The sequence below is a fragment of the Macrobrachium rosenbergii genome, chromosome 21 (assembly GCF_040412425.1).
Source record: "Macrobrachium rosenbergii isolate ZJJX-2024 chromosome 21, ASM4041242v1, whole genome shotgun sequence".
Lineage (NCBI taxonomy): Eukaryota > Metazoa > Arthropoda > Malacostraca > Decapoda > Palaemonidae > Macrobrachium > Macrobrachium rosenbergii.
In genome coordinates, this window is record NC_089761.1 from 48,266,773 (window position 1) to 48,294,272 (window position 27,500).

At 34.6% G+C, this 27,500-nt stretch overlaps 1 protein-coding gene across 6 annotated transcripts in view; it reads right to left on the reverse strand.

The window, feature by feature from the left end:
- The window catches only part of LOC136850167 (semaphorin 5c-like), a 252,704-nt gene that overhangs the window by 33,936 nt on the left and 191,268 nt on the right, over positions 1-27,500 (reverse strand). For all 6 annotated transcript variants that reach the window (XM_067123785.1, XM_067123789.1, XM_067123787.1 and 3 more), the window contains one exon: positions 18,989-19,076. The gene's annotated coding sequence lies outside the window, so the exon portion shown is untranslated. The remainder of the gene's footprint in view (positions 1-18,988; positions 19,077-27,500) is intronic.

The following is a 27,500-nucleotide window of genomic DNA, read 5'->3' on the forward strand; positions in this document are numbered from 1 at the left end:
CCGAAAGAGGGAGGGAGAAGGAGGTGAGGATGTAATTTCTGTCGATTACATCTTAAGACAAAATGGCCACGTCCATCTAAGTTTGGGCAGATACATATTTTCTGGTAGGCACCAAAAATATGAACTTGACCTGATCGCGTATTTGTTTTAGTGCTAGGGTACAAGTTAAGAGTGAGACCTTACATTAAGAAAATAATATTTTCACCAATGATACTGACTCACATACTTCAGAATGTGCACTTTCGTTGCTAATGAATAAATACACGCAAACATAAATTTATATATACATATATGTACACAATTAAAGTTTTGTGCACTGAGTTTTATACAGTATTTAAAGGTAACAAGTATGTATGTATATACATACGTATATGTATATGTATATATACGATATATATCTATCTATATATATATCTATATATATATATATATATATATATATATATATATATATATGATGATTATTATACTTTTGTACGTGATTCATTTATCATTTATTACCACAGGTGAAAAAATAAGAAACGGTGTAGGTCTGACCGGTTTCGACTTTATTTCAAGCCATTGGCTTGGAAATAAAGTCGAAACCGGTCAGACCTACACCCTGTTTCTTATTTTTTCACCTGTATATATATATATATATATATATATATATATATATATATATATATATATATATATATATATATATATATATATATATATTTTTATACACGTCTGTGTGTATGTGTTTTTATGTGTGCGTGCGTCAATGCGGCTAGGAAAATTCTCTTCTCGATCCTAGCTGCAACCCATCACAGTCAACTAATTACCTGGTACTTAATTAATTAATTAGGTCAAGAGAGGCACACTGGAATTAACCGGAACGTGCTTGAATTACTTAACCTTACACGAGAATCGGACCATTTCCCTCTTGCTGAAAGGCGAGTAGAGTGACCACTAGACCACATATACTTTTCTATCTCTTTCTTTCTTGCATTTGAAAAAGTGACCGCCTTCTCATTCAGTCAGGTAACTGGTTCTATTCTACCCCACTCACGTTTAGGAAATCTGATTCTTGATGACGGTAGCCTCAATCTAATAGTGATGACAACACCAGTCTCAAATGAACAAGACTTCTGATATTAAGGTGATCTTGAAGTGGCTTGATATGGACATTTTCTCCCATTTTTGGATTTGGTTTATTTTTAGTTCTTTAATGAAATTGTTTTTTGATTCTGAGTAGAATCACTTGTATACATAAGCGGATTATATATATCTTTAGTTTTACTACGACTTTCTATAAAGAGTATCTCAAACATTATCAATTTTTAGGAAACATGCTTATATTCGAGGTCTTCAGCCATTGTCGCTATGACGCTAACTCGCAGTAACATATCAGACAATTAATGGATAATGATTATAATAGGATTTTAAAAAACTAATCTTCGAGTCGGTATACTTTGTTAAACCTATCAAATATTTTTGACGAATAAGAAAAAAAAAATTATTTTTCCAAAGGCCACATTTTTATCCTTTTCAAAATTCCTTTAGACCTGAAATAAAATGTCTTCTAAAAAAGTGGCTAAATTCCCCCCGTCCCCCCCACCCAACTCTGCATCCACCTGAGCACCGGGTAATCCTCCGCAAATGTTACGTGGTCGTTCCATTAGAAGGGACTCGAGGGGATTTAACAGGTGGAGATCTGGAGAAGATAAAGATTCTTTTTATAAGATTAGTGACTTACGATATCACTACGATTTCGTAGTGGGTCGGCTTAAAGGAATTTAATTGATGTTTCTGTTTGTATGTTACGTTAATGTGGAGTCCCTTACGTTTATAAACTGGGACACCGAAGATAAATATCTTTTTTTATTCGCAAGACAACTGATATAAGACCTTCTTACAGTTTCGTAATAAATCGGCAAAAAGAAAAATGGCTTTCAATAACATTTCTTTAATGGGTATATACGTCGTATACAGATGAATATTTTTTGTGAATAAAAGATTTTAATTACGAATAACGAATTCAGTCGATAAGATTCAATCACTTTCTTTAGCCAACAACCCCTTAGAATTTTCTAATATACTGGAATGTCTTCAGGAAGCAATACAAACAAGCATTCACATACAAGATCCCATCTGCAGAATATGAAAATGTGTATTTTTCTGAGCGCAAGTTACGTGTCAATCTAACAAACTCCTGATCTCTATAACCTTCCGTCACTCACACGGCGGATTTACAGCACGCTCTTAAGTTAGCTACCACTCTATTCTCATCCTTTTTAGGTTTCATTCACGTTGACTTTTGAAAAAAATCAAATAAATCAATAAATAAAAAAAATCATAAATGATGTGCTTGGCACTGCATTCATGCTAGATCATAAGGAAGAAATTAATAAATAAAAAAATGATTAAATGTTGAGCTCGACTCTGCATTCCTGCTAGATCATATGAGAGAAATTAATTAAAAAAAGAAAAAGGTCACATAGTAATGGTACTCTCGTGTCCTGCCGTCAAATGTTGCAGCTGGTTTTTAGACTGGGGAGGGCAGGCCATAAATTACGCAAGACAAAGAACATTACAAATGAGAGAAACAGCTGCGCCGACGCATCTTTATACATGTGAGTACTACTACCCCTTAAGTGTTTTCAAATAATAATAATAATAATAATAATAATAATAATAATAATAATAATAATTATTATTATTATTATTATTATTATTATTATTATTATTATTTTGTAATAAAAATCCAAAACTATATAGTAAATAATATTACTCTGTAAGTAGTGAATAGTATTACTATGTATTACTATACAACTGTGGATTTCTATTATCTAACGGTATTTCGCGAGACTGTAAATTTCTTACTATAATAATAATAATAATAATAATAATAATAATAATAATAATAATAATAATTATTATTATTATTATTATTATTATTATTATTTCACTGGCATACGCTGTGCCAATCAAGGTTCTGATCGCATCCTATAATTATTTCAAAGAAATACCTCCAAACTCTTGGGAGCAGAGAGAGAGAGAGAGAGAGAGAGAGAGAGAGAGAGAGAGAGAGAGAGAGAGAATTACCTAACGCTAAAGAAATTTCCTTAATAAAACAAAACTTGACGCTCTAATCCCCACAATCATACAATTTTTCAACACCAGTGATCTTCCTGTCCCCGACTTCAATCGTAACGAGGGGCAATGAAATCTCTATTATTTTTTATTATTATTTTTTAAAATTCATTCCTTTATCTCCAGATGAGTCAACGCGTAATGAACGACGAACTCTAATCTTGGGAGTTTGGAACTGACACCTCTGACAAACAACTGATAAAAATAGAAAAAAAACACCAGCTATACTTTTTACTTGTTCAGTTTCTTATATTTACTGTACCTTTCTTGCATCCTTAAAGAGGCCTTAAGGGTAATCCTGTCTATAAGCTTTACTGGAATCAACCCTCTCTCTCTCTCTCTCTCTCTCTGCTTGAGGATGACAAACTCCTGATGGGAATCAAATGAATGAATATGTTCCACTTTCTGTGACTTTATTAGTCGTTATTGATGCAATTTTTTTAGTCATTTAACTGTATCATTTGTAATGGGTGTTCATTTATTATTTATTTTATATTGTTCTTTTGCTTAAGGGTACAGTCAAGTACACTTTGCTTTTTCATTCACCTTCATATATTATTTATTTGTTGTAAGTAAGTTTGCTTGAGGGAACAATATATATATATATATATATATATATATATATATATATATATATATATATATATATATATATATATATATATATATATATATACACACTCACAACACACAAATACATGTATTTATTATGTAAGTATGTATGTATGTATGTTGTATGTAAAAGCCTTGATTCGACTTGATACAAATATTGACCCTTATCCAAGCTCTTCATTATCAAACTGCTACTAATACTAATACTACTATTACCACTAATACTACTACTTCCATTACAATTACAACCAGTTTTTTATTTTATTTTTTTTTTGACGAGGAAAACTACACGGCCGCAACCAGGACTAAGCAGTAAAGGAAAAATTAAGACCATAAAATCCCACAACAATGGCTGCCGGTTCAACGAAGGAATGCCTCCCTAAGCAGGAATCGGGAGATACGGCGATACATAAACCATGAATAAAAATGAACGTTATAAATCACAAACGTTCGTATTTATGACTCCCGGGTTTTTATTATTCCTCTTTACCTCCCCTCGCTCCCTCACCTAGCCGGCGCCCGCGGCCGCGCCTGCGCAGTTTTTAGGCTCTATGCACATGTTTTTCTACTCTCTCTCTCTCTCTCTCCGTTGAGTAATTGTGTATAACTCACTTTTAATACCTTTTCACTCTCTCTCTCTCTCTCTCCATTGCGTAATTGTGTATAACTTACTTTTAATATTTTTTTACTCTCCGGTCGTCTAGTTTTAATGTTTATACATAAGATTTCTAGCTCTCTCTCTCTCTCTCTCTCTCTCTTCTTAATCCTAATGGTCTCTCTATCTTTCTCGTTTTCTTCATGAAATAAGTAATAGCTGGTTATAAATGCACCTGTAAAATGCACAACGAAGTTGTTTCTCCTGTAAAAACAGCAGCATAGTTTTCAGTAAAGAATAAAATGCACGCTGTACAATGTCCAATATCACTAGTTATAAGTATCAACAAGCAGTTGTTGACCTTGTCCAGTCACGTAACCCAGATTCATACAAGTGAGTGTAGCCAAAACATTGTGAAGCGGTTTCGAACACGCCACTGTGCTTGATTCTGCGAAAAAACTGAAACATTGATTTAATGAGTAATATTTAACACCATACTCAATTAAGGAAAACACTGATACAGTAATACAATACATTACTTTATTTTTAACACGCTGCTCCAGTTAGCAATTGTCACCATAACATATTGAACGTCTCATATATATTTCAAAGATGTAAACATGCAAACAACATACATATAAGACTTCTAGGTTCTCTCTCTCTCTCTCTCTCTCTCTCTCTCTCTCTCTCTCAAATTCTGCGACGAGTAAAGAGAAAACTTCTTAGCATAATCATTGAATGTTATGGAAACTATAGGAAAAATAGGAAATCAATTTAAGAAAATTATTAAATATAATATTCCAATATACCTCTCTGCTGAATAATGGAACAAATAAAAAAATGAGAAAGAAAAAAGTATAAAATTAATGTCACTAGCGGATTTGTTAAAAAAAATAAGAAAGAACAAAAAGTAGAACATTAAACATAGTGTCACTAGCGGATCTGCTCTGTCTTTAAAAAACAAAGTTCAGCGCCGACTCCAAAGGTCGAAGGGAAGAGCTTCAAAAAAAATGCGTTTTGTCTCCGGGTAACAAAGGAGCCCAAATCCGGTTAAAAAGCATTGCGCTGCTCACCTCGTGACGACTCCAACAGTATTATATTTTTGTACTCCAGATTTCTCTTCCTATCATTACTTAACTCGAAACTTCACCGGTTCGTTAGCGGCTCCCAGAATTTGCCTCGTCCCGACATCGTTTTTCTGTTACCTGGTTAGAATATCAACCGACATATTGTAACGAAGCGTATAAGGTTCAGCATTATTGAAAAAATTCTTTCTTTGGCATTCTCGAGATTCTCGGTTTCTGTTTGTTTCCTTAATTCACTTCGTTATCATCATCGTATTTTATAAATTTCCCTTGCAGAGTCTTATATTTGTTCCTACGATTCTCTGCTCACTATAGGTTAGAGTATCACCGGCATATTGTAACGAAGCATATAAAGTTCAAAATCCACTGAAAAATTCTTTCTTTGGTATTCTCGAGATTCTCGTTTTTTTTTTTTTTTAATTCACTTCGTTATCATCATCGTATTTTATGTTTCCCCTGTAAAGTCTTGTACTTTTTCCTATGATTCTCTGCTCACTATACTTGGCATCTTTTCAGTTTGTACTCACGAAATTCCATTTCAGCCTCCACTCAAGATGAATAATGATCGTGCTCTATACAGAATCTTTACAATGACCCTAATCTGCATAGCACTATATAATTATCATGCTCTATATAGCATCCTCTTTGTCTCGGCTGCTACTCTTGTTCCATGGCTTGTTTTAAAGGTCATTTTTTTTCCTCTTAAAGTTGTAGGTTTGTCTTTACAAAAACCTTGGCTTAAAGGGGAACATTTCTTAAACACTATGGTTATAGTTGAATAAACTATTCACGACTATGGTTGTAAGTGACAATCTATTTTCAGCAAACCGTTTTGTCATCCTCGCAGTTTATAGCATCTGCCTCTGCATTACCTCCTATTCAGAAAACGCAGTTGTTATCAGTGCATTCAAAGTCATTGCGCCTCTTATCATAAATATGCCGTTTCTGCGCTCACTTGTTTGTCCTTTCTTCCAGAATTATCGACTACTTTATCCACTTTTCACTCAATAATGCTGAATTACACAATTGTATAATTACCTTCCACTTGATAATAATTTACAGAATTTTACATCTTTCGCGACGAAATAATTTACAAATTTTACATCTTTCTCGACGAAATAATTTACAGAATTGTATCACTACTTTCTGCCAAACAAAATTTTACAGAGAAGTATATTTTCTTTTCACTAAACGATAAATTAGCGAATTATGCACCTCACTGCACCTTAATGTTGCAGGTGGCAGCAGAGACGCTCAATCCACTTCACTCCCTTCTTCAATGTCGTTTTAAAAGGGAATTTGACGCCAATAAGAGAGTTTGCGGCCGCACCTGGGACGTACCGTCTTTTCCTTCATTTCTCCGTGCCATCTGTTCGTTGTCACCTCTGCTTGATATTGGATTAACTACCAGAGAATTGCGTTAGTTGCCTTTCATTACGGGCATTCATTGCTTCCACTTTCTTCCTAGACTCATAGCACGCGATGGTGAGTTCAAACCACGAAGTGAATGGCAAGCGTTCGATCCCCGAATCGGACGAGGAGAGACGATTTGGTAGCGTTCTCTACAGGTCGTTTATGATTCCGTCCACCTAAGCAGGGAATTATGTATTTAGTAGTTAGTTAAGTGTTGTAGGTCCCAGCTGGGGTAGAAAGAAAAAGAGAGAGAGAGAAAAACAACAAATGGAAGGCCTCGGCGAGGTTAATTTTTATCCCAACGTGGGAAAACCATTCAGAGTCCCCTACAATATGATAGTCATTCTCACTCTCTCTCTTCCAAACTGGTTGCAATTTTGTTTATTTTTTAGATATGTGCTGAATATATCTGGAACGAGATATAGGTAAACAAGAATGTTTCTGCTTTTTAAACTTTTTTTTAGTTAACTTGAAAAAATGATGATAATAATAGCCCAATCAACATTAATGGCTTTATTGTTAACCTAGTAACCATTATCTTTTGCCATCTAGTTCCATTTCTTACAAAAGCCATGCTAAATAAAAAAATAAATTATCCATTACCATCAGCCCTATTCTCATGCCGTAAAAAATAACGATAGTATACGAGAAGATCGAGATGGAAAGTCCCGGCACTACGGACGTTTCGTACCGTCCCGAAGCTCGGACCAAGGCACCTTCATTTGGCAGAAGTGAGGCATCCTCGATTTATTTTAGTTTTTAATATCGTACCTGCAAGGTATTTCCTTTATGTGGCCCTGATACGATAACAACAGGAGTTCTTTATATAATATGGATTTTCTTATTGTTATTGTCTTTCTCATGGTAAATTTTTCTTTATATGGTAATTTCTCTTCGGCATATAATAATAATAATAATAATAATAATAATAATAATAATAATAATAATAATAATAATAATAATAATAATAAATATTGTTTGAAGTTCAGAGCCATAAAATACCTATTTACAGGGAGTTCCTGTATTCTCACCGGCACCGAAGGACAAAAAACACCAGTAACAAACTGCCAATGAAGAAAAAAATACTTCTCCACAGAGAGCGAGAGAGAGAGAGAGAGAGAGAGAGAGAGAGAGAGAGAGAGAGAGAGAGAGAGAGAGAGAGATCGTGCCCACAACACACGGGGTGTGGATGTGAGGCCAAAGGAGTCTTTGTGGGGAAGTGCGAGACTCAATTTAGGATCCGCGGTCTCGGCGGGGGATCTCCAAAACGGGCCAAGGGAGGACCAAATGGTCCCCTAGACCAAGGTCCAAAGAACCCCAGACCAGGATCAGAAACCCCCTTAGTTTCACGGGGCGTTATTAGCTCCGAGTCACTCACTGCAAACAATGAGTCTCTCACAGAAAACACTGAGGGCCATATCCACGAACCTTCAGGGACGCCAGTGAATGGTTTTGCACCCGATGGTGTCGACTAATGGAAGTTTTGGGCGGAGAGAATGGTGGGTGATTTGATTGATGATAATAATGAATAATATTAATAATAATAATTAAGTCGATCTAAGCATTAATGATACGTTCAGCTTGGGGCAAGACAATACTATGAGGCTTGCAACCACATCTCTGGAGAATTGCTGAGAACCGGAAGGCTGTACTCTTCTGGTCCAAGCCCCTCTAAATAGGAAAAGACATATAATAATACCATAGCCTGTCCTACATATAGTAATACTGTTGTTAACAATATACTTAAAATCTATTTACAGAATGCATTCTCCATTAAAAAAAGTTCTTGATCCTCATCAACATCCAGATTCATTACAAAACCAAATGAATCTTCCTTGGCCTATAGACCATCACTCAAATTCCATTAAGATAATTTGTGATTAAACAAATAAACAAACAAACAGGAGAATTCGTAACCTCCGTCCAACTCCGTTAATGTCATTGACATTCTTTTTAGTTACTACGATATAATGTACAGGTGTCTTCGTCATCCCTCCTGGGTGTGTTGTTTGCCTGCAACAACATTATGACACACATACTCAATATGTACAGCACCTGGGTGTTCCCTGATATGTAGGCAACACGGACACACAAACGAACAAACACCAATCATATATATGTGTTTGTGTGTGTGTGTGTGTGTGTGTGTTCAAGAGTGTCAATTAATGGTTTAATATTGAAAACAACTAGAACAAATAATGGCTGAGCAAAGCCTGGCATGAAAGAGATGACATTTGCTTTAAATGAGTTTTTCTTTTTTAAATGTAAAGTATCCTACGTTCAACCCTCAATAGAACAGAGGTACGTCTAAGTCACTATTTACGTAGCAGAGAAGATGACTCCTTCAAGTTGACTATCAATCCCTTAGATTTGGACAGAAACAAAAATCTACGCATTTTTAGTCACGAATAATTTGAGTTTTGAAATGGCCATATAATATGGTGAACTCAATTAAAATTGGATAAAAACTCAGTGTATGACATAGCTCAATGCCCATCAGTTCAAGGTTCCCAGCAACGCAAGTCTACACACACAAATCAATCAATTAACCAATTACTGGTTCAGACATGATTCATGTGAAAAGGAAGTTAAGTTCGGGTTTGATTTTCATTTGAAGAAAATCTAGGACAAACTTTCACAAACTTTAAAATTAAAATGCATTGAGTTATCGGTACAATACGTGCCAGATTTAACACGATATTCGAACTAACCCCATCAAAATCTCTTCATAAAAATCCTGAGTTTTTGAGAATGAAAGGGGGAGCATAAATTCCTCTAGAGAGGATAATTTACACCAGGTGCAAACATACCTGCGAATTAAAGCCTTGTACGCACACTTACACACACAAATATATCTATATATATACATAAACTTCTGATTATTTCTATTATTATACACACACACATATATATACACATACATACACAAATTATATATATATATATATATATATATATATATATATATATATATATATATATATATATATATATATATATATATATATATATATATATATATATATATATATATATATATATACATATATATATATATATATATATATATATATATATATATATATATATATATATATATATATATATATATATATATATATATATTGCACAGTGGCTGTGAAGCAAGGAAGGAGGGTGCGGGGTTGGGGAGGGGAGGAGAGGGGTGTTTGTTTAGGAAGCAAGGAGGCTTCTTCATCAAGAAAATTTACAGTCACCTGACAGACATCAGATTCATGTGTTCCCAGGGAACACCTCCAGAATAGCAAATGTTCGCCACAGCAGGAGTCGAGATGAGAGTACTTGTCCTAAAATTAGCCTTCACTACTCATATCCATCTCTCCTAAAAGATTTTGTATTCAGATGTTGATATGACCGTGAAAAGGCCTTGAAATTATGGAAAGTAGCTGAGGATACTGGATAGTTAGGGTGATGTAAAGAAAATAATAGCGATAAAAGACAATAATACTGGTGACGATAAAGTATATTTATCAATAGAAATAATAATATCTGTATCATTCACAATTGATGATTTTCCAACCTACTGCATTCAGTTTTTTAGAACTCTCCATTTACAAATACTCTGGCAACAAAGCAACAAAGAATGTCAACACTTCAACAGAGTTGTAAGCATCAAACAAACAATCAGAAGAGACATGAATTTGTTTACACAGCAAAATAAAAAAGGACAGCAAACAGTCATAGCTAAGAGCCAGCATACACACACAAAAAAAATTAATTAAATAAATAAAATCACAAACATCCAAGCTCCATCCGCCATCCATTTATGGATGAGTCGGCTTCTGGTTTTGCTGCGTCAAGAAAGAGAGAGAAAGAGAGAGAGAAAAAGGAAAGACAAAAGAATTTTTGCTGTTGTTGTTGCTAATTGGGATTGACTGATATAGTGACAAGACGCGTGGACTGACTGCAAAGTATGACTGCACGGCGTTCTGAATCCTGTTGCTGATGGAACAGACTGACGGAGTGACAAGACGTACGAACCGACTGCTCAACGTTTTAGCTCCTACTGTTAACAGGATTGCCTGAAAGTGACAAGGCACCCAGGCTAACACCAAAGCATTCGGCAGTCGGCTGCTGATGAAATTGGCTGACAGAATAACAAGAGGCAGAGAGTGGCTGCAAAGCATTCTGGATCCTGTTGTTAATAGGACTGATTGACAGTGACATCACACATGGACTGACAACAAAGCATTCTGGATCCTGTTGCTAATAAGCTTGGTGGACAATGGCATGGCACATAGACTGAAAACAAAGCATTCTGGAGCCTGTTGTTAATAGGATTGATTGACAGTGACATGACGCATGGACTCAACAAAACATTCTGAATCCTGTTGCTAATGGAATTGACATAACATATGAACTGACTGCAAAGCAGTTTTCTTCCTCTTGCTAACGAGACTGACTGACAGTGACAAGACACATGGCGTGATGACAGTGCATTCTCGCTTTTGGTGCTAATAAGACTTACCGATGGTAACAAGTCTCACGGGTTGATAGCAAAGCAATTTGAAACCTGTTGCTAACGGTATTGACTGACTGGATGACTGCATGACTCAAGACAGGACTAACTGCCAAACATCGCGGTTCCTCTTGTTAACGAGACAATGTTGGAGAGACTGGATGAATGACCTGAGTAGCAAGACAAGCAGACAACCTGGAGAAACAAGAAGATTGTTGCTCCTGTTGGTGGTAGAAATGAATAATGGAGTGACTGTCAGACTGAGTGACTGGGAAGGTCAGACACCCAGTTTGAAAAGAGAGAAGAACGGTTAGACAAACAAGCATTCGAGGGCCTTCAGAACTGTCTAACTGATAGGATATTTAGACTGGCTGTCAAGCAGGATGTCCACACTACAAGCCTGACTGTCAAGCAGAAAAAAACCAACGGACAGAATGGTATTGGAAAGACTGAAGAAGTGACTAGCTGACAATACAAACTGACAAACTACCTATCACATATCTGAAGGACTGTCAAGATTGCCGGACAATTATTCTGGCAAGTTGGACATATGGACAATAAAAGACTTACAAAAACAGGCAGATGGAAGGAAGGAACACACGAAGGGTTGAATCATTAACTGACAGACTTGAAAGGAAGTTTTTTCCTAAAGATAACTGTAGCAACGAATTAAACGAAACATACAGATATACAATGGTAGGTCAATCAACACACGTTCAAGAAGCACTGTGTGAATATATGTATACGTATATGTATACATATATACATATACCTAATTAGACACAAATAGTTTTCAAGTTTAGCACTCAAACACCTTGGAATGTCTGAACTATTCCTTCAGCTTAACATTCTCGATTTACTTCCAATGTCATGTTTATTTGTGTCATGGTATACAGCAAACTGGTTTCGCAGCTACAAAAAAAAAAGGGGAGGATTTACATATCATTGTTGAAAGCTATTACTGTTCAGTACCTCTCACCACTTATCAATAATCCCTCGTACGGTGACCTCATCAACGTTACATTTACAACGGAAACCTCTTCAACAACTGGCAAGACCACAGCGACAACAGGAATCTCAACAACATAAACAACAGGCAAAACTCAAGATTAATCAATCGCCATATCATAATTCTTTCTCCGTCTCCCTCTCTCTCTCTCTCTCTCTCTCTCCTCCGTAGCGTTAAGAGAACTGGTCCAGGGACGCCATAAATATTCAACGACTTGAGGTTTTCATTATGATTACCATTATCATATTTATACAAGACCGCCACTGCTTGACTCAGATGGAATCTGACGTGCGCACTTCATTATCATCCCCGATAATTAAAAATAATTCACTTGTATATTACTCTAAGGACATTATATATATATATATATATATATATATATATATATATATATATATATATATATATATATATATATATATACATAAAAATATAATATATATATAATATATCTATATGATTTCTATATATATATGCATATGTATGTGTGTATATATGCGTATACATATACATATATATAATATACTGTTATATATATATATATATATATATATATATATATATATATATATATATATATATATATATATATATATATAATATCTATTTTTGTATTTTTTTATTAAGGTGCACTCTCGCTCGTCTTAGAAACTCGAAACCAAAACAGGAAAGTGATTGATTGAGGCCTATATTCGCTTTCGGGACCCGAACGAACAGAAAGCTTACGTCAACAACAGAAGCTTATACAAACAAGTCAAAACAGTGGATAGGTAAGAATCAATGAGTTACTTTCCATTTTGAAAGCTTTAATATATGGTTAATACTCTAAGAAATTACAAATCCACATTGAACACCAAATCGTGGAATCTACAATTAACAACAAATCGAGAAGGAATCAGGATAAGTGGCATTTTTGTTACTATGTATTCATAAAAATTAATACAAATTAAAACAACAATCACTAAACTTCTTCAAGCGAAACATACATCGACTGGACAGAGAGAGAGAGAGAGAGAGAGAGAGAGAGAGAGAGAGAGAGAGAGAGAGAGAGAGAGACTGTAATTAGGCCAACCTTTCATATAAATTAACAAATGTGACATATCTGTCAGCGTCGCAGACTGACATCTGTAATCCCCTGAAAAAAAGGGGGACCAGGCCCTGCCTTACATAATGAGCCATGAATCTTCCTTTTTATTATCCTGGCTAATTCCATCTTGACCTATTGAAAGAGAGAGAGAGAGAGAGAGAGAGAGAGAGAGAGAGAGAGAGAGAGAGAGAGAGAGAGAGAGAGAGAAATGAGTTCAAGGTTCAAAAGTGATTACCTTATCATATAAGCTGATGCTCTCAAGAGTAAATAACGAGTAACTAGCCAGACATGTACGCGGACAGTTAATGCTTTCATACACCATAATTGTTGAAATTGTAAACAAGAAGATGATGTACTCGCAAGTATAAAGCTGACGCACTTCAAGAATCAAGCTGACGTACTTGATGTATGAATCTGACGTACTGGAAAACATAAATCTAACGTACTTGCTTACATGAATCAGACGTACTAGAAAACTCAAAGCTGACGTACTTACAAACGTGAATCTGGCGTATCGGCAAAACATCAAGCTGACGCACTTGCAAGCATCAATCTGAAACAGTAGCAAAACGCCAAGCTGACGTACTTGCAAACATCGATCTGACGTATCAGCAAAGCATTAAGCTGACGTTCTTGCAAGCATCAACCTAACGTATCAGCAAAACGCCAAGCTAAAGTACTTGCAAACATCAACGAGACGTATCAGCAAAACACCAAGCTGACGTACTTGCAAACATCATCCTGACGTATCAGCAAAACGCCAAGCTGACGTTCTTGCCAGCATCAACCTGACGTATCAGCAAAACACCAAGCTGACGTCAAACCTGACGTATCAGGAAAACGCCAAGCTAACGTAAGCATCAACCTGACGTATCAGCAAAACGCCAAGCTGACGTTCTTGCCAGCATCAACCTGGCGTATCAGCAAAACATTCTTGCAACCTGACGTATCAGCAAAACACCAAGCTGACGTACTTGCAAACATCAACCTGACGTATCAACAAAACGCCAAGCTAACGTACTTGCAAGCATCAACCTGGCGTATCAGCAAAACGCCAAGCTGACGTTCTTGCCAGCATCAACCTGGCGTATCAGCAAAACGCCAAGCTGACGTATTTGCAAACATCAACCTGACGTATCAGCAAGACGCCAAGCTGACGTTCTTGCAAGCACCAACCTGGCGTATCGGCAAAACGCCAAGCTGACGTACTTGTAAGCACAAATTCAACCCATTTCGAGACATGAAGTATTGTGCGTTCAGCACATATCTCGCGATCTTGAAAGCACAAATTTAAGGTAATTTCATGCTTAAACCTAACGTACGTACTTGTAAACAAATCTGATATATGCAAACACCAGTTTGACAAATTTACAAGCATAAATCTGATGTTCCTGCAACCACACGGATTACATGAACTCAGGCATAACTGGGAGTTGCACAAGCAGAAATCTGAGGGTCTTGCTGACAACTAAACGAACAAAAACAAAAGCATAAACAGTCTTACAGAATATATGGTCGCTGCCTCCACACCGGCCCACTACACAGCGGACTTAGGCTTAAAAAGTGATGACACAGCGTCATGATCATTATAGTACATTGCCCCCTCGTGATAGCACTGTCAAAATACGCCTCACGGATTCATAAATCACTTTTTTAATTTAGAATCCTCCATTTTTTCTTTCCTCTTTAACTTCAGGGTATTTGCTTGAACAACGTTGTTCTCAAAGCATTTTGCCTTGTTATTAAAGGCATTTTAGCTTACGAATCTCTCGCCGTAACTCACGTTGAATTCCAATGTTACGAGTTTCTTGAAATATAAATACGAAGCAAATTTCAAGCAACTTTGACCCATAAGAAGAAAATATGAATACTTTTATATCTACGATTATTTAAAGCGATACCAAAATCTAGTCAGAGGTATTTAAAACGATTTTTGGTGGTTCATTTGATGCTTATAAAAACCACGTTCGCGAAAAACTGTTATTCGTGAACAAATATGTCTACTTATAGGTATTCTTAAATGTTATAAAACAAGGAGATAGAGGACTTTAAACATATTATGTCCGTGTATTTGAGACCAATGCTGAAAAACAAACACGTTCATTCAAATATAGTCGCAAATGGATGCATCCAAGCAGTCGTGTTTTATATTTTATATTACTCCAGTTGCATATTTTTTAATATCTAAGAAAAATACATAAAAGACACACACATCATATATATATATATATATATATATATATATATATATATATATATATACATACATATATATATATTTTATTTTATCTGTTATAACTGCATATAAATATCGATACACAGTTATCATCATATATCATTCGGCATATATGTCCAACCCAGTGAAATATGACTAACTACGATTGATATATAAAGTATATATATATAGTTTTGCCAGACCACTGAGCTGATTAACAGCTCTCCTAGGGCTGGCCTGAAAAGACTTATTTTACGGCTCCATTTGTCTTTTATCTGTTACCTGAACTGAATAGCAAATATCGAAAACAGTTATCATCAACTATCACGCTCAGAAATTGAACTCCAGCCCATCGATAAAGTCTGAAGTCCAACCCAGTGAAACATGACTAACTACGATTGAGAGTAACCTACATAAGACGCACTGTATATATAGGTGAAAATGTAAAACCAGATACGATGAACACGAAAAATAAGTATATATAAGGAAAATGCAAAATAATAACACGAAGAAGGAAAATACTGTAAAATTTTGATAACTTTAAAAAAGACATATATGAAAAAGAAGATGAAGAATATAAAACAAAAAGAAAAAGGGAAACAATGTAAGATAACGACACATTTGAAAAAGGCATATAAGAAAGAGAAGAAGATGAATATAAAACAAATAACAAGAAGGAAAAGACTGTAAAATAATGCTATTTTTAAGACAAAAAGGCATATAAGAAAGAGAAGACGGAGAATATAACACAAATAACATGAAGGAAGAAACTTTAAAATAATGATATTTTTAAGAAAAAAGGCATATATGAAAAAGAAGACGAAGAATGCAAAACAAATAACGAGAAAGAAAAAACTACAAAATAATGATAAAATTGAAAAAAGGGCGTATATGAAAAAAGAAGATGAATATAAAATAAATAACAAGAAGGAAAAGACTAAAATAATAAATTTAAAAAGGGCACAAATGAAAAAGATGAAGAATGCAAGACAAAGAATAAAAATAAAAAAATAATTTTAAAGGAGGCATATATGAAAAAGAACAGGATGAAGAATACAAAACAAAGACTGAAAATAAAGAAGCAAAATGAGACGAAAGTCAGCTTGTGCTGAGATGTAAAACCGTCAGTCACTGACACTCTTAAAAGGAGACCAAAATGAATGACCTTATTAAACGCTTTAATAAACCACCACATAAAAAAAAAACTGCAGAATGCATTATAAGGTTTATTCAGCCAAGCATGAATTAATCCAATGGAAAGAACAAAATTAGTTATTATTATTATTATTATTATTATTATTATATTATTATTATTATTATTATTATTATTATTATTATTATTCCTTGAAGATAAAATTCAACGCAGAAAATCAGAAAGTGAAGATTATTATTATTATTATTATTATTATTATTATTATTATTATTATTATTATTATTATTACTTCGGATATTTCTGCAAAGGACGTTTTATCTAGGACCCAGCAATTATAGCATTAATGTGGCACTGATCTTTCTCACTCACTCAAGTTTTATGTAACTGGTTTTCAGGGGTAATTAAAATGTTGGTTGTTTAATTATTATTATTATTATTATTATTAAAATACATTTTGATGGAGTACTGCAAACATTGGAAACAAGTACCGTAGCAAATGTGATCGTCGTAGCCCGAAACACAATACTTGTAATAAACGATATACTTCTTCTAAAAGAGAAAATCTATAAGACTAAAAAGGATACTTATGATTAACAAATAAATACGTAAATAAATAAATAAACATATAAATCATTCAATCAATAAATAAATAACTGCATTAAACTGACACTTGATTTCATGCTAAAAATAAAAAAAAATGAGAGAGAGAGAGAGAGAGAGAGAGAGAGAGAGAGAGAGAGAGAGAGAGAGAGAGACGCAACAACAAATGCTAATGGCACAACTCTCAACACCAGCCAAACAATGCAACCAGACAGGTAAACATCAAGCGGGAACTTCTCACTGCATCCCGTCAAATGCAGATGAATCATAAGGTAAACCTTGTCTGCGCTGGAGAGACAACCTACCTTATAAAGTAGCAGTGACATGTACCCATGTTGGCACTACTAAAAACAACGGGGGGAGAATACACAAGCACACACACACACACACACACACACACAGACGCAGACGCAGACGCATATAAACAAACGGTTCCGCGGTAGGTTTCACCAGTTTTGGAGATGGTTGCTGCCGGCTGGTAGGATAGCGATTTGCTTGAATGATGAAATTCGCCTTTTATATATATTGCCAGTAGAATTAAGCAACCGACTTTATATTTTTTCAATATTTATTCTCTTGGTTATGTAACCATTTGGATTATATTTTTTGTATTGCCAGTACAGTTAAACAAGCAATTCCGTATTTATTCAAAATTGTTATCTAAATTGTACGTCATCAGTTGGATTATATATAACATTTTGTTATTGTCTTTATTCAACATTTATTATCTAAATTGTATGCCATCAGTTGGATTATATAATTTTTGTATTATTATTTTGTTTGTCTCTTAAATAATAATTCTTTAAGTAGTGAAAATCCGCAAGTTTGATAAGAGGTTTGGTTTTAGGATATTTCTGGTTTTCTCGAGCCAAAAATTAGTAGTAGTTTTTTTCTTTTTTTACAGTGAACTGGAGATTTGTGACAGTCTACGGGAACAACACGACACTGTTCACCAAGTGTAATCCTCGACAAGGCAGTAAGTTTAATTAAGTAATAATATATATATATATATATATATATATATATATATATATATATATATATGTATATATATATATGTATATATATATATATATATATATATATATATATATATATATATATATATATATGGATGTTTATGTCACTAATAAGATTATGTAGGAGTTCGTACCACTAGTGCTTTCCTTATCCTTTTCTGAATGCATTTTACACTTCCCATAAGCAGATGTTTTATTCATCTTTTATATCAGGTTGATTATCAAATAACCATCATTAGTAATGGTAGTACTGGAGAAGCAAATCCACAGTTATGTATAATATGATGTACATATAGTTAAAGATAAATCAGTACAGATTTATCTTTAAATACATGTACATAACTGTGGATTTGCTTCTCCATTTTAAGACTCATGCTACTATGAGCATTTTTTAATTAACGGTAGCAGTGTTACTCCGTTATCGTACTCACGAGAGAAATAATCAACTCAGAAATTAAGACGAACAAGAATCGAATATTGTTTCGCTGCTTCATCTGCGACAAAACACAAACTGATCGACGGAACGCAAATGCGATGACATACATAAACAAATAAGTAAACAACATAACTCTTGTTACTTACCAATTATACAACTGGACCGAAGGACGGTGATTCACTTCTAAACATCGGGGACATTCGACGCGATGTCCTGACCTCCTTCAATCAGTGACTGCAAAGAGAAAAAGAGGAACAGAGTTAAAAATAAACACTGATTGCGAGAAGACAGAGTACTGGTCATCCGAAATTGAGCTATAATCAATCCTTGATTGAGCAAAAAAATATCTAACGATTAATCAATGATAATGCAAAAGCTAAAACGAGTCAAGCAACTTCAAAAGATGAATTTGAATTTTTATGGAAAAAATTATTATTCACCGTTAAGAGCATTAAAATTATAAAATTAATCTGAATTCTTAAATAAATATAAAATTATTATTCACCGTTAAGAGCATTAAAGATAAAAATTAATTTGAATTCTTAAGGAGAAAAAATTATTATTTACCGTTAAGAGCATTAAAATTATAAAAATGAATTTGAATTCTTAAATGTGTAAAATTATTATTCGCCGTTAAGAACAATAAACTTATAAAAATTAATTTGAATTCTTAAATAAATATAAAATTATTATTCACCGTTAAGAGCATTAAATCTATAAAAATGAATCTGAATTCTTGCGGAAAAAATTATTATTCTCCGTTAAGTGCACTAATCTAATTCTTAAATAATGTATTTATCCTTATTTATCAACAACAACAACTAAACTCCACAGCTGACCGAACGGGGACAAGCGCTTGAAAGCCCAGCTGTCGGCAGTCACTTACGCCCTCAAGACCAATAGTCAATAAATACATTCCCAATTGAAGAAGTGAGAAAAAATATGTCTTGTGGAAGAAACAACTCAAGACTAAAAGCTTACAGACATACTTTCCTCTGAAGAAGAAGAAGAAGAAGAAGAAGAAGAAGAAGAAGAAGAAGAAGAAGAAGAAGAAGAAGAAGAAGAGGAAGAGATATGCCTTTCACAAGCAGCTATTCAGGACAAAGTCCCCTTTAATGCACTTCATATCAGTCGAAGACCTTTTACCGTTTACTTTTTTGCTAAGTCTATTCGCGTTGTTATTTACGTTTGGCTAAGATGGCCTTATGCCAACAAATGCTCTTACACTTTCGAGCTGTCTGTAAAAGGGTTACTCGCCTTGCACAAAACTTATTTATGGCATCAACAGGTAGGAAACCTTATAAATACATATATAAAAAAGGAACACGGTTTAAGTACATCAAAACATTCTTGCATGAATATTATTGCGTGGGTGACTGAGCCCGTGCTACACAAATAAACACATAAATTATCAGATGAGTAAATAAACAGTCACCTATGCTCAATTGTCCTGTACATACAAGGATAATTATAAGAATAAATAAACAGTCATTGAAGCTACTGGCGAGCCTGCACTAAGGCCACAGGGATAAATAAATAAATAGATAAATAAATAGATAAATAAATAAATAAAAGCTCTTTCGACTTCTCATCTCCTTAATGCAGCCGCAGCCAGCGTGGGATGTCTAACATCTCTGTCCATTATATAAACGAACCGACATCTCGAACCTGTCATATCTGACCTGTCCAAAGTGGGGACAGTCCATAAGCCCCAAGACAGTCATTTGAGACATCTTCCATTTAGGCAATGTATATTTCTCCTGTCAAATTCGATCAGTTAAAGCCCGCTTCATATATACAAGGGCAACATTCATTTTAATGCTTGCTTTACATTTTGGGATGCATCACGTAAGCTTTGGCATCTGTGACCTTACCCGAGATAACTGTGTGTGTATATGTATACAGTATGTATATGTATAAATATGTGTGTGTGCGTGTGTATGTATATATAATTGAAATAACCGGAACACGAATGTATATCTGAATTAAAAATTTTAACATTTTGCTGTAACTACTGACAAACCTCTTCCTCTAGTTTGAAGCAATCCGTTCACGCAGGTATTTGAAACTAAAATATTATATAAATAAAATAATTCCAAGGAATATAACATGGCTCAGGAATGTTGACGACATAATATGTATTTGGCCAGGGTATCAAACTGCAAATGCTTTCTTAGGTGTAAATAGAACAGACTGGTCCCATCAATAAAATTCATTTTGGAAGTGGAAAGTGACAGTAACCTACCCTTTTTGGCTTGCCTAATACGGAGAATTAGTAATGGGCTTAAATTTATGGTGTTCAGAAACCCTACAAAAATTTCTGCCGATGTATATTTTCATTCTGGCAAAAACAATGCTTCTAAGATCATTACGTGCATACAGCTATGTGTATACTGATAACGAAATAGAGGTAGTTACGAATATACAGTAGGAAAAGATTTAAAAATCCTAATTCGGTATTGACAAAGCCTTAAGAGCGCCAAAAAGGACTTTATATGAAAATACTGACAGAGAAACATGTAATGCAAAAAAAAAAAGACCTGCTCATACTACAATAAAGTAATAATTTCAAAGATACTCCCCATCTCTTTAAGAACTTTAGAGCTGATGCAGCATTCAAGAACAACAATACAATGAAAAAATGCCTCATGAAGAACTCTCCAGACAACACTTAGGATGTTTATACTAAATCCCGTGTAAATTATGTGACAACTTTTATATTGGTCTGGTCATTAAACAAAAAAAAAAAAAAAAAAAAAAAAGATTGGAAACCAGAAGAGAACACTTTTAAAAGTGTATAAGGCATGCACAGGAAAATAGTGCAATCTCTGTTAGCGAAAACAATCACGCCTTCTACTAGTCATGTACAAAAGAAGATAAGCTTATTCTAATTATAAGCTTTAAGGAAATATTTTTCCTGAACCAGTTTCAGAAAACAAAGCTTACGTAAGACTATAAATATCAGACAAGGAATGTTTAAACTGGATCCGCATATTTCAAAAGTAATATGTAAAATGCACAGGATTTAAGGAAGGCAGTTCGCCTTGATCTTACAGCAAAGGTATGAATACTTTTTCCAACCTTCTGTTAAGGCAAACCTTTAAAAAATCCTTCACATGAGCTAAAGCAAACTTCTGGGTAAAATCAGCTTCTGAAGCCACTGATTAATATCCACCGTCGACTGGTGTTGCGAGTTTTCGATGGAAATTAGAAAAATAAATGACCAAAGGAACTGTATGATCATGTTTCCATAAATCATGAACCATATAGGCACGCTCAAACGTACAGCTAATGCATGAAGCCACTAGTTTATCTAGATGAGACAAAGGCGAAAAAAGGCGGCCGAATAAAACTGGAAGATTTAATCTGATTAAAAAAACTCACATCAAGGTAACCTTCGGCCACCTAAGAGAGAGAGAGAGAGAGAGAGAGAGAGAGAGAGAGAGAGAGAGAGAGAGAGAGAGGGGAGATTCAGTGCTTATGACACAACAGGTATAAATTCATAAATGAATCAACTAGCCAATTATTATAACTGTTTTCAGTATCATGATAACTATTATTCATATCGCAGTTAACTTGATCGACAAGCTTTTACGGAATTGAATGCCCATTATGCTAAAGGAAAAAGTGCACCAAAAGAGTGATGAAACCCAATCAATAATTATAAACATATCCACAATTCTCAACTTGTTACCTAACGTATCAAATTGTTCCTATACGGAATCGAAGCAACACGACAACCAAATCCAGGCTCGTAGTTCTGCTATAATACACTACTCTACCAAGGTTGACTGGTACAAGTAAAAAAGCGAGCATATGCCCTGCCCTGAGGGCGTTCAATTAGCCGACATTCATGCCGATCATTCTTCGTATTACGTGTAGGAACGTAAGAGCATTTACCTCTCTCGTTCCCTCTCTCTCTCTCTCTCTCTCTCTCTCACACACACACACACACACACACACACACACACACATATATCATATATATATATATATATATATATATATATATATATATATATATATATATATATATATATATAGAGAGAGAGAGAGAGAGAGAGAGAGAGAGAATCCAAGAGAGAGAGAGAGAGAGAGAGAGAGAGAGAGAGAGAGAGAGAGAGAGAGAGAGAGAGAGAGAGAGAGAGAGAGAGAGAGAGAGAGAGTCTACACACACTCCTACATGCTGATACAAAGAGGATGAAAGCCTGGCAAAGCAACCTTTTTTTGCGACACTTCAAGCAAATCTACCTGGTTTCATAAACATAAAATCATATATCAATTATGTAAATCAAATCAGGGGGTAAGAATCAGGCCACTCTTGGGAAGATTAAAACTAGACCCGGTGAACAATAAAAAAAAAAAAAAACTCTTGAAGTTGACTGCCGTTGTTCGAGGTGCCAGAACTTGACAAGAAAGTTACCAAGGAGACAAAGAGACCGAATTTATTATTCATGTATCATGTGTGCAAATGTCGCGGAAATACATGAATAGAGATTCAGCGGTAAGAAAGTACATTTGTTAATATTCCAATAACGGTTTTGCTTAGAATAATAATAATAATAATAATAATAATAATAATAATAATAATAATAATAATAATAATAATTAATAATATTATATATAATAATAATAATAATAATAATAATGCAAAAATAATAATTTATAATTATTATTATTACTATTATATAATAATAATAATAATAATAATAATAATAATAATAATAATAATAATAATAATAATAACAGTGCATCCAAATCCCAACATTATTTCAGCCAGTCTGTGTATCTCCCCAAAAGCACACACACACACACACACACACACACACACACACACTTGCCTGTCGTTACTTATAAAGATAAGTCCCGCAAATCCAATGACAAGTCTTAAAATCTTGCCAGAAACGCAAACAAGAAGCACATCTGACGACGAGATAATGAGAGGCGGCTGTCAAATGCCATTCATGTTTGCATCTGTGCTACTTAACCACGTGCATGTTTATGATGTATATGATTAAGATCATTTAAGACAATAATGACTTCAGTCTCTATTCTCCTCGTGTGATTTGTTAATCCTAAAGTTATTATAAAATTTGTTACTTTGAAAATTCAATGTCTTTGATTCGTATGTCATTTGTTTGGCGAAGGTGTCGTAACAAAATGTTTGTGTGCGATCGTACTGGGTAGTCTCTCTCTCTCTCTCTCTCTCTCTCTCTCTCTCTCTCTCTCTCTCTCTCTCTCTCTCTCTCTCTCTCTCTCTCTCTCTCTCTTGAAAGAAAAGTATTCTTTTTCCGAATACTAATAATAATTTCATCTGCACTTTACAGTTTCAAATACACAGAATTTCGCGTTTTTCTAAACACTGAAAAACATCAAAGCTCTAAAATACAAACCTTCCAACTGAATTCTCTCTCTCTCTCTCTCTCTCTCTCTCTCTCTCTCTCTCTCTCTCTCTCTCTCTCTAACTACCTGCAGTTCTGACGCATCTTCCAAGTGGACGGCTGAGCAAAGTTGCATTTCATCGTAAAAAAGTTTCAAGGTAACCAAACACTCATCATCACTCCGTGTATGTGTGTGTGTGCCAACGCCACGTCTTTTAATTGATCAAATATGACGACCGAACCAACGAACAGCACATCCATACTAATCACTTACACATACAAGAATGTAATAAGACAAACAGACGAACTGCAAAAGGTTAAATAATCTGACGTTGGCAACGCCAATGCCCGTTTCATGGTATGACACAGGTAATAGGGCAAAGGACAACATGAGGGCTGGGCCGGGCCTCTTCAGAAAGGTTGTAGCGACGGCCTCTCTCTCTCTCTCTCATACGAGCAAACACACGCACACATTATATATATATATATATATATATATATATATATATATATATATATAAATTAGATATATATAAATATAAATATATATACACATATATACATATAATATATATATATATATATATATATATATAAATTAGATATATATAAATATAAATATATATATACATATATACATATATATATATATATAATATATATATATATATATATATATATATATATATATATATATATATATATATATATATATTTGATACCTCGTAGTCATTAGTTAAAATTCTCTCATCATCAGCAATACGACCAGAGTTCGAATCCCCAGCGAGAATGAAACAATACAGACATTCCCTTAAAAAAAATTGGGTATGTTGACATTTTTTTCAAGTTTATGATATTCCAGACTGATTTTATCGTTTGGTTGAAATCAGCAATAATCTCGAGAATGTCTCTTCTCCCTATTCCTTGCCCCATAGCTGACTCTAGCCCAGAATTTCACTGAAATCTCTTTGAGATATCTCTAGCAATCTCAAAGAGATATCTCAAGGTATCAAAAGAAGGACAAAAAGAAAAAATAAACAAACAAAAAGGAATAGGTCAATACACAACCTCTACTTTTCTCGAACCCATCATAAATATAGAGGGAAACACAAAAATTCCTAAAAAAATAAGAATAATCAACAAACAAACAGTAACAAAATGCGGCGAAGTTTCTTCGGCGCAATCGAGTTTTCTGTACAGCCGCTACAGCGTATAATCAAGGCCACCGAAAACAGACCTTACTTTCGGTGATCTCGATGTAATGCTGTATGAGCCTCGGCACATGAAACTTTAACCACGGCCTGGTGGTGGCCTATCATATAACGTTGCCAGAAGCACGATTATAACTAACTTTAACCTTAAATAAAATCAAAACTACTGAGGCCAGAGGGCTGAAATTTGGTGTTTGATGACTGGAGGGTGTATGATCAACATACCAATTTGCAGCCCTCTGGCCTCAGTAGTTTTTATGATCTGAGGACGGACAGAAAAAGTGCGGACAGAATAAAGTGCGGAAGGACAGACAAAGCCGGCACAACAGCTTTCTTTTATAGAAAACTAAAAAGGAATAGGTGAAAACACAACCTCCACCAACATCAGTGAGGTAATCTACTTTCCTCGAAGCCATCCCACATACAAAGGAACACAGGAAAACAGGAAAATCCCTAAAAAAAAAAAAAAAATGACAACCACTTCTGAGAGATATCCTTTTAATGCTCGAGCAGTTCTGCCTTTACCAGGAAATCAAGATCCACGGAGTAAACTATTTCCTGGTATCTGAGAGTTCACGAGATGGGGCTTTGGGGGACTTTCCTCGTAATATCTCTCAAGTAATAAGTTTCAGCGAAAACCTTGACCATTTCTGAATGTTTTTGTGAAAAGCGCTCATATTCGTTAATGAGAGAGAGAGAGAGAGAGAGAGAGAGAGAGAGAGAGAGAGAGAGAGAGAGAGAGAGAGAGAGAATTTAAAATATTAGAAAGCGAGTTAATGTTTGTGGAAGCATGCACGCGAGAAGATGAAATAACTTACAGAGAGAGAGAGAGAGAGAGAGAGAGAGAGAGAGAGAGAGAGAGAGAGAGAGAGAGAGAGAGAATTTAAAATGGTATAAGAAAGTGAGCTAATGTTTGTGAAAACAAGAATGCGAGAAGAAAAATAACTTAGAATGGTAGAAGAAAGCGGGCTAATATTTATGGAAAAGAGTGAGCGAGGATGAAATAACAGAGGAGAGAGAGAGAGAGAGAGAGAGAGAGAGAGAGAGAGAGAGAGAGAGAGAGAGAGGGTGGGGAAGAAACAGACTCCACCTTTATATCCCAGTAAGTAGAAACAGAAAGACAGACTCGAACTTTACAACCCAATAAGGAAATTGCTGACAGATTAAAATAAAAAAAAAAAAGGTCATCTTACATTTCCTGTCATTGAACGCTGGGCCCCACAACACAGCGACCATCGGCCATTAATTTTTTTTTTTATTCCTCTCATACTAGGAACACCAATTACTGCATTACCAGTAATTATATACAGGTAATAACGGCAACTCCACGAACTGGGTCTACCGACAAGGTCAATTACAAAGATGTGAGACGTAATGTCATTCTTTGCATATGAGTTCACTGCTTGAACACGGGCCTCAGTGATATCATGTCTTCCATTATGTTTCTTATTATATAATTTCTTCTCTCTTACATAAGAATATTGAGCAGCTGATGTTGAGAAAGTTTCCTGTAAACGGGAATCATCCTCGATTCAGCATTTAGAATGAAGGTATATATAAGTATGGAATTATAAATGTATATACTTTTCATGAGCAGTCTCACACAGATAAAATTACTTATTATTATTATTATTATTATTATTATTATTATTATTATTATTATTATTATTATTATTATTATTATTATTATTATTATTATTATTATTATTATTATTATTAAATTTCTAATTACACGCGATTGTATGTTGAATATTTCAATTATTATTAGTAGTAATAGTAGCAACAGTATTAATCTTATAAATAATAATAATAATAATAATAATAATAATAATAATAATAACAACAACAACATTTGAAACAAGGAAGAGGAAAACAGAAGAATTAACTAAGGGTACCCCGAGGCTATGGCCCTGGGGCAGAGATAATGGGAAATGTGTGAATGGTGGGGAGAGAGAGAGATTTTGGTGGTTGGAGAGGACCCGCAAAAGGCCACAGGCTTAGGCCGGGAGGTTTTAAGTGACACTGGGCACGAAATGAATGTATAAGGAAATAAGCTGGAGATGTGA